Genomic DNA, 9,677 nt, shown 5'->3' on the forward strand with positions numbered 1-9,677 from the left:
CCCAGAGGACCCCGCCCCCGCCAGCGGTTCCCCCACCCCCGGGGCCTTTACTTCATCACTGCGTCCATTCATTCCCATCTTTCGGGACTCTAATGTCTGCCCGCCGTCGCCTCAGGATCCCACCCCGAACCGGAGGGATGCTGGACAGTCTTGCGATTCCGAGCCACCGAGGGCCAGCGTGCGGCTCTGAAGCACCGCACAGCGGATGGGGCAAAATGGAACGGCCAGCCTCATATTCACTAGAATGGGAAAGAAGTGACTGTTGTTTTAAGTTTTTTTTTTATTGGAATAATTCTAACTTTTAAAAGTACAAAGTATGAAAACTTAGTGTGATTGAATCATTTGAGAGAGTAGAGAAAGTTTCACACTAGCAGATTTGAGCTTTTAGCACCTTTGAGAAGAAATAGAGTTAAGACAAGTGTCGGCCCAGGCTTCTACTGCCTACGGTGAACAACTCTGACGAGGTGTGCCGACTGCAGAACAGTGCGGTCGTTTGGTTTTTTCTCTCCATTTTGAGAGTGCTACAAAAACAAAGAATGGGGAAGGTGCTCACTGAATTCACGGCTGGTGGTTAGCAGATGGAGGAGAGAGGGTGACAGAGAAGAGCGCGGGCGACGACGAGGTCAGATGGACAGCCCGAAGGTGGTGATGATGCAGTACATGGTCTTGTTCTCCCACCGCACGGTGCATCTCCCGTCAGAAGAGCTGTCCCAGAAGCAAGAACTCGCCGAGTGCAATCCTGCTCCGTTCTTCTGCATAATTACACAGGACACAATGTATTTAAATGGTTTTCCCAGCTTGCTGAGTTGGCTCAGAGTTTGTTCCACTACGTCGTTGGTCCACTGGTTAACCTTGCTGTGCTGGTAGGCGCTGCCTCCGATGACACTTTCCACGGCCTCTTTTACAATGCTGCTCACTTCATCAACAATAAAAGTCGTCTCTTCGGAATCCTGAGAGTCTCCCATCTTCCCTCCGACGGGTCGCCGCCGCCTCGCGGAGAGCTTAAGTTTTTTACTATATCTGTTTTGTTCTTGGCTTTATTGCCAGATCCTACCCTGATTTGTAGTAGGCCTTCCAAAAATATTTGTTGAATGAATGAATAAAAAGAATGTATTGGTTGCCGGTTCAAAACCCTGGGCTTGCCTGGTCAAGGCACATATGGGAGTTGATGCTTCCAGCTCCTCCCCCTTCTCTCTTTCTGTCTCTCTCTCCTCTCTCTCCCTCTCTGTCTCTTCTCTCTCTCTCTTTCTCCTCTCTAAAAATGAATAAATAAATTTTAAAAAAAGAATGTATTAATGATTATCCAGTAGTCAAGTGTTAGAATTGGTAATTAAATTAGAACACGCCAACTTTCTCTCTCTCTCTCACATACACACACATGCACACACATGCACGCACACACACACTCACAAATATACAGCTACACCTAAATTAATTTAGCCACAATTGTTTAAAAACATTTACCTGATATGAACTAAGATACATTTTTTAAGTGATAAAAAGGAAAACGTGAAATATATTTCATTCATGTTTTTTAAAAAGGCAGAGTAAGGAGCCTGACCAGGCAGTGGCTCAGTGGATAGAGTATCAGACGGGGATGCAGAGGATCCAGGTTAGAAACCCCCGAGGTCACTGGCTTGAAGCCCAAGGTCGCTGGCTTGAGCAAAGGGTCACTCACTCTCCTGTAGCCCGCCTCCGCCCCCATGAGAAAATAATCAAGGAACAACGGAGTGACCCAATAAAAAATTGAAACTTCTCATCTCCCTGTCTGTCTGTCCCTCTGTATGTGTCTCTCTGTCTCTGTCAATAAATAGATAAGTAAATAAATAAATGCAGGGGCCTGACCAGGCGGTGGCACAGTGGATAGAGCGTCAGACTGGGATGTAAAGGACCAAGGTTCGAGACCCCGAGGTCACCAGCTTGAGCACAGGCTCATCTGGTTTGAGCAAGGCTTACCAGAATGAGCCCAAAGTTGCTGGCTCAAGCAAAGGGTCACTCAGTCTGCTGTAGCCCCCTGGTCAAGGCACATATGAGAAATCAATCAATGAACAACTAAGGAACCACAACAAAGAATTGATGTTTCTCATCTCTCTCCCTTCCTGTCTGTCTGTCCCTATCTGTTCCTCTCTCTGACTTTCTCTGTCTCTGCCACAAAAAAATAAAATAAAATAAATGCAGAGAAAGGAGATACATATTTTATTTTATATATACAGAATATCTAGTAGCAGGAACCACAAGAAAATGATACATCTGTTGACTCTGGGTAGAATTATGTGGCTGGGAAACAGAAGTGAAAAGATTTCAAAAGATATAACATATAACACTTTGTATCTTTTGAACTTTGAACCAAGTAAAAGAATCTCTTCAATAAAGTAGTATATAGCTAACATTTCCTGGAGCCCTACTATAATAATATCTACAAATATATATATACAATAAAATGGATGGATACTTCACTTACATTCTACTATCAACAAGTCTAGGCTCTGGCCATTTGGCTCAGTGGTAGAGCGTTGGCCGGGTGTGCAGAAATCCCTGGTTCGATTCCTGGCCAGGGCACACAGGAGAAGTGCCCATCTGCTTCTCCACCCTCCCCCTCTCCTTCCTCTCTGTCTCTCTCTTCCCCTCCCGCAGCCAAGGCTCCATTGGAGCAAAAGATGGCCAGGGCGCTGGGGATGGCTCCATGGCCTCTACCTCAGGCGCTAGAGTGGCTCTGGTCGCAACAGAGCGACGCCCCAGATAGGCAGAGCATCGCCCCCTGGTGGGCGTGCCGGGTGGATCCCGGTTGGGTGCATGCGGGAGTCTGTCTGACTGCCTCCCCGTTTCCAGCTTCAGAAAAATACAAAAAACAAAAACAACAACAACAAAACAAGTCTATGAGGCAGATATTCCCATTTTACAGATGAGAAAACTTGAAGCTTATCTATACTCACATAATTCAATAAATCCTTTGAAAGAATGCCTCTGAACACTGCCTATGGATTATATCTCAGATCTGCTGAACAAAAGTAGGAAGAGGGTAAAAAATGAAGCCTTCACATTTCTGAGTCACATTTCTCATATTCCAAAACTCAGGTTTTAGGGCTTAAATCCAATTTGATACTTTAAATATTTTATGTGGAAAGCTGAAAACTTACCTCTCACATTGCTTCATTTAGTAAACATTTTGTTTTTACAATTTAATGCCAAATGATTGCACCATTTACTTCTGAATCAGCTAGAAAGAAAATATAATTCATCTATTTTATACTTAAAGTTAAAAAAAAAAGTGGGCACTCAAATTGTGGGTTGAGCAAGATCTAACAGATTAAGCACCAACTGAGAGTTGACTGCTTAACATTCATAATGTGCCCTAGAATGCAAAGATGAATGATTCAGAAGTAGGAAACTGACTCTCTAAATGTTTCGAAAAATTACTCTTCATCAACAGTATCCTGGCAACTCCACTTGCTCTCTGCCACAAGAGAATAAAAGGCATGCCAGGAAGTGCAAAGTGGGCAAAGGGCAAGTCCAGAAGCAAAGCTGAGGTCATGCAAAATGTACTTGTTTGGCTCCTTTTTTTTTTTTTTTTTAGCGCGTTGCGACTTCTTAGTTGTTCATTGATTGCTTGCTCATATGTGCCCCAACCATGGGGCTACAGCAGACCGAGTAACCCCCCTCTGGTGCCAGCGACCCTGGGTCCAAGCTGGTGAGCTTTTGCTCAAGCCAGATGAGCCTGCGCTCAAGCTGGAAACCTCGGGGTCTTGAACCTGGGTCCTTCCACATCCCAGTCCCAACGCTCTATCCACTGCGCCACCGCCTGGTCAGGCTCCATTTTTTAAAGCAACAAGAAAGCTGTCTGAAATGTGTGGACCTTCACATCCCTGGTGTCTTTGCCACACCCCAGACATGGTCAATAGCCGGTAGTGTATATTGACTGAAGAATGCGAAACCCCATCTCAGGACACTTTCCAGATTATTACAGTTAAAAATGTAGGCTTTTTCAGAGAAAGCTATATACCTCAAACCTTCTTTTTTAAATGTATTTTAAAGTTTCAGGATAAAATCTGGGGGAAAAAACCCAAATTTTTTCACATTGGAAATACAATATCAATAAGAGCATTTGAAGCTGCTTAGTTGCTACAAAATCCTTTATCCTAGTTAGCATAGGTGACTGAGAATAACATAAATCCTTTCCAATAATTTGTCTCCATAGCTAAAAGTACAGATAAAGCAACTTTGCAAATACATGTAGATGAAATAGGATAAAAATGTATCATCACTTGATTTGAGGTTAACAGGAAGATGTTTTACCATAAAAGTTCTCCAAAATAATTTTCTCAATGTTATATTTGGCAAGAGACTGATACTTGAATTCCCCCCCAAAAAAACCCTCTTACAAAGAGAGAAATTTAGGGGGAAATAGTTTCCCGTATTATTTCAGCAGGATATTTAAACTCTGACAACAAAAGAATATTTGCACAGACCAGATACATTTTTCATCCAAAAATATTTTTCAAGCCTTTATTAAAATATTTTTTCAAGAACCTTGCCCATGAGGGTTTCATCAAGTCAAGAGAATAAGGAAACAATTTTTAGCATCAATTTGCCATATCTACTGTCACCAATGCACGAATATATCTTAATGAGCAATGATTATATCACTACTTTTCTTGGAAATAGCTTTTTTTTTTTTTTTAATATATTTTTCTGAAGCTGGAAACGGGGAGGCAGTCAGACAGACTCCCACATGCGCCAGACCGGGATCCACCCGGCATGCCCAACCAGAGAGCGATGTTCTGCCCATCCGGGGTGTCGCTCTGTTGAGACCGGAGCCAGTCTAGTGCTTGAGGCAGAGGCCATGGAGCTATCCCCAGTGCCCAGGCCATCTTTGCTCCAATGGAGCCTCGGCTGCAGGAGGGGAAGAGAGAGACAGAGAGGAAGGAGAGGGAGAGGGGTGGAGAAGCAGATGGACGCTTCTCCTGTGTGCCCTGGCCGGGAATCGAACCCAGGACTTCCTCACGCCAGGCCAATGCTCTACCACTGAGCCAACCGGCCAGGGCCAGCTTCTTTTTTATTTCAAATAGGAGATCTAGCTAGAGCTGCAAATAAAAGTACACCTGTTGGACCAGGTTAGAGAACAAAGAATTACTAAAAGAAAACGGGTGTCTAATAAATCCAAAGCCAAGAATAGAACCTGGAACTGGTCAACAGAACTATCTGGGGACACATGGTTTCTGCCCTTGGTTTCTCTCTATATATAATGTCCTTCATCCCACCAATCCTCAACTGTTTTTTGGTTTTGGGCTTTGAGAGACAGACAAAGGGAGAGAGAGAAATGAGAAGTATCAACTCGCATTTCTGTCACTTTAGTTGTTGATTGCCTCTCATATGTGCCTTGATGGGGGTTGGGGTAGGAGCGCTCAAGCCAAGCGAGTGACCCCTTGCTCAAGCCAGAGACCCTGGGCTTTAAGCCAGAGACCTAAGGATCTCAAAATTGGGACCTGGACCTCAGCATCCCAGGTCGACACTCTATCCACTGTGCCACCACAAGTCAGGCGATGCTTACCCAATTCTAATCAAGTCTGCATTGAAAGGCCTATTTAGACCAAATTTAAAATTATCAATAAGTTTTTACCTTAACTTCCTCTCTTTGAGCGACTGCCAAAGCTGTGAGGAGATGTGGTTCTCAACAATATAAGCAATAAACTCAGCTTTGGCTTAGCAACAGATTGTGTTGGTGACATTAAGGAGCCATCACTTGACGTGGCTAACAAAATACCACTATATCCGTGAGTTGCTTTTAATAAATAAGGCAAATAGAAATCATGTGGATTGAGAGGATATAATTTATGTGCTTAAAATTAGAAGAATGAAATCACAACCTCCCATCCTTAATAGATTGATTTTGACCTTGGCCAAGAATTTAATCAAGAACTTACAAGTAGTACTGATTTTATAGCATCAGCTAAATCAAGGGAGCAACCAGTAAAAGATACAGTTTATGGAAAAATGATAGTATTGCTTTGTTTTCCTAGAATATCTGAGAGGTCATAATTTGAAAGCAGAAAGTGAGGAAGGGGACAAGGAAGGAGAAAATACCAATACTGCTCATATTATAACATCCAGGAGAGAAGATACAGGACAGATTCCATGGACTGAAAAGTAGCTTACAAATTATGAGTCAGCAAGAAAGCACTTGTCATCTTCCTCATGGGTTTACTGCATTACTTCTGAGAATTAAAATTTGTCCTTAGGAGAGAAACATGATTATGTATTAGTGTGTTTTATTCAGCAGTTAGCCAGGACAGTCCAGAGAATAAGATATGTTCAACTGCTGATGGTAGACATATCAAAAACAAAACAAAACAGCCTGACCTGTGGTGGCGCAGTGGATAAAGCGTCAACCTGGAATGCTGAGGTCCCTGGTTCATAAACCCTGGGCTTGCCCGGTCAAGGCACATATGGGAGTTGAAGCTTCCTGCTCCTCCCTTTTCTCTCTCTCTCTCTCTCTCTCTCTCTCTCTCTTGCTTGCTCCCTCTCTCCTCTCTAAAATGAATAAATAAAATCTTTAAAAAACAAAAACAAAACAAAAAATACCCAAAACAAAACAAAATTTGGCCCTGGCCAGTTTGCTCAGTGGTAAAGTGTTGGCTGGCATGTGGATGTCCCTGGTTCGATTCCTGGTCAGGGCACACAGGAGAGGTGACCATCTGCTTCTCTACCCTACCCGTTCCCTTTCTGTTTCTCATTCTCTCTCTTCCCTCCTGCAGCCATGGCTAGGTTGGTTCAAGTACATCAATCCTGGCTCTGAGGGTGGTTCCATGGAACCTCCACCTCAGGTGCTAAAAATAGCTCAGTTGCCAGCATGACCCCACATGGGTAGAACATCGGCTCCAGACAGAGGTTGCCAGATGGATCCCAGTCAGGGCACATACAGGAATCTCTTTCTTTCCCTCCCTCCATCCCTCCCTCTCTAAAATCAGTCAATGAATCAATCAATACAAATGCATGGTATATTTTATGGCTTTTCTTAAAAACATAGAGATTAAACTTTTCCTTTTGCACTATGACTTTCTTATTCACTCAGAAAAAATATGTCACGGAGATCTATGTTGTACATTGAACTTTGTCTCATTCTTTATATTCATTGCCTCAGTATTCCACACTATGTACAGTTTATTTAACAATATTATTTCATATTATTCTTCTACTGATGGACATTTAGAATGTTTCAATTTTTTCTAATACTGTAAACATTAGTTCAAAGAACATTCTTAGTTGTGCCATCTTAGATGCACATGCAAAATGTTTCTCGGTTGGAAAATTACTGGGTTGAAAGCTATAGAAATTTTTAACTGATAGATATAGCCAAATTGCCTTTCTAAAATGCTGTAATTTTATGTTTACATTCTGCCAATAGTATAAAGGAGTTCCTATTTCCTCACATTCACTTTAATCCTGAGCATTATATTTTTTATGTTGCAAAACCGATGGGCAAAATCATTTATTATTTAAATTTGAATTTTCTTGATTATGCTGCATTTGAGCACTCTTTTATATGTTTGCTAGCTATTTGATTTTTTTTTCAGAAAATTTCCCATTCTTATCATTGGTGTATTTTTCCTAAGTTGTCTTTTTTCCAATGATTGTATAAGATTTGTATATTCTACATATTTATCTATTGTCAATTACATATAATATAAACATTTTCTTATCTGTTACCTATTTACATTTTTTACTTTATTAAAAAATATTTTAGTTGTTCAAATATTTTTAGTTTTCATACAGTTAAATCTGACCATCTTTTCTGTGGTAGCTTCTGGGTTCTGAGACTTGTTAAAGACTTTTCTAACCCAAGATTATAAAAAATATTTTGTTCTGGTACTTTCATTTTAATTTTTGTGTTAGCTTATTAACCCATCTTAAATTTGTTATTGTGGATATGAAGTACAAATCTAGCTTCTTTTTTAAATCCCAGTGGATAACTGTGTCAGAGATGGTTGGATGTTCACCAAAGCATTTTTTCCTGGGCATACAGCAGTCTACATTTCTCGGGTAGATCTTTGGAGTGACGCGTGACCATGTGACTAAGCTCTAGGCAGTAAATGTGGGTAGAAATTATAAGACTCCATTTAGGCCTGGCCCACAAATACTGCCCACTTGCATCCTCCATGCTCTTTCCCTTCTGACTAAGGCACATGAGCACACATCCTTGGTAACTATGTCTTGAAAGGGGAAATATCCTAACATGAAAGAAGTCTTTGTCCCTGAATCATTATTTGGAGGAGGACTACCACCAATCAGGAATACCCATTTTGGACTTTAAGTGAGAAAGAAGTAATATTTATGTTGTTAAGCCACAGCAGCTAGTGTTATCTTCACTAATGTAAGAGCCAATTTCTCCAATGTTATTTATTGAAAAGTTTATCCCTTCCTCACTGAATTGATATCCTTTTAAGTTTATCATAAATAGTTAAAGGGTTAAAAACACAGCTGTGGCACTGTTTAGTCAACATGGGCATTGTTCGTACCTCTCTAAGTCTCAGACCCCCTAAGTAAAATGGGGTCAGTGAGAATATGGTATGTAGTGAGAGCTATAATTATTATATGCAAAATCCCATTAAGCATGGGCCTTCTATTCCATGATATAGTTGTCTTTTCCTTGTTTGTTTATTGTGTCCTATGTACTATGTTTTATTAATTTTTTTTGGAATTTAATTTTTATTTTGTTGGACTTAGTACCAGCTGCAGACCTGAGCACCTGGATCTCTGCCCTGTGTCCCCAGCTTTATAAGTCCCTGTTCTGGGTTTCCTCCATCCAAGCCCCTTCCCCATGGGCAAAGAGTCCACCGGTGTGGATGGAAGCAAAGGTGAAGAATAATCCTCTATGGTCATCACAGTCTGGGTGTGTGAGTGCCCCCTTGTGGGCCCAGGCTGTCAACTCCAGTATCACATGTTGCAAATATGCTGATAAAAACAAGCTCCACTGCACAGTAGCAAATTTGCACCCATGCAGGCCATGACATGGGACTCAAACCAACAAAAGACATTTTGTAATAAAAGGACTACCATTTCATACAAGTACCATGGACTTGTAAATTTGGGGCCATGTAAACCATGTAGAAAATATCACCTTACCCAGTCTTACCCTCATGGGAACACAGTAAAGTTCTTGGCTAATTATGTAACTTGAGTGACATAATTAACTCCCATATAGGCGGAGTCTGTCTCTCTATCTCCCCCTCCTCTTACTTAAAACAAACAAACAAAAATAACAGGAATACAAATCATTGTTAGAAGTCTAATAAGACTAGAGGTGACCTGATAAACTTCCTCAGCTTGTGATTGCCATAGTCACAGTAACACAGGGACACCAGAGGGTCCAGAATTCTCACATGAGAGTGTTTGACAGTGGCAGTCCTAGTTGGAAGGCAGTGCCAAGGATGTGCCTTGATGCTACCTTCCATAGCAAACATGATGTTTTTATTAGAGTAAATATTACATTTCACTTTAGCAAACACTTGCAAAATTTACAAAAGATTGAGGCAGTTTTTATTACTCATACAAATGGGTTTTACTGTCTTACCTCTGGGATTGCTTTTGTTGACACAGGTGGTAATTTGGGGGACTAAGCCATCTTCTAAGCATTTCTCAACACCCTCACTGTCAGCAGCTTATGAAATGGGGCATTTTTA

At 41.4% G+C, this 9,677-nt stretch overlaps 1 pseudogene; it reads right to left on the bottom strand.

The window, feature by feature from the left end:
• Positions 1–470: 470 nt before the first annotated feature.
• Positions 471–995, bottom strand: LOC136324479 (dynein light chain Tctex-type 1 pseudogene; annotated as a pseudogene).
• Between the last annotated feature and the right edge of the window lie 8,682 nt (positions 996–9,677).

The sequence above is a fragment of the Saccopteryx bilineata genome, chromosome 2 (assembly GCF_036850765.1).
Source record: "Saccopteryx bilineata isolate mSacBil1 chromosome 2, mSacBil1_pri_phased_curated, whole genome shotgun sequence".
Taxonomy (NCBI): Eukaryota; Metazoa; Chordata; class Mammalia; order Chiroptera; family Emballonuridae; genus Saccopteryx; species Saccopteryx bilineata.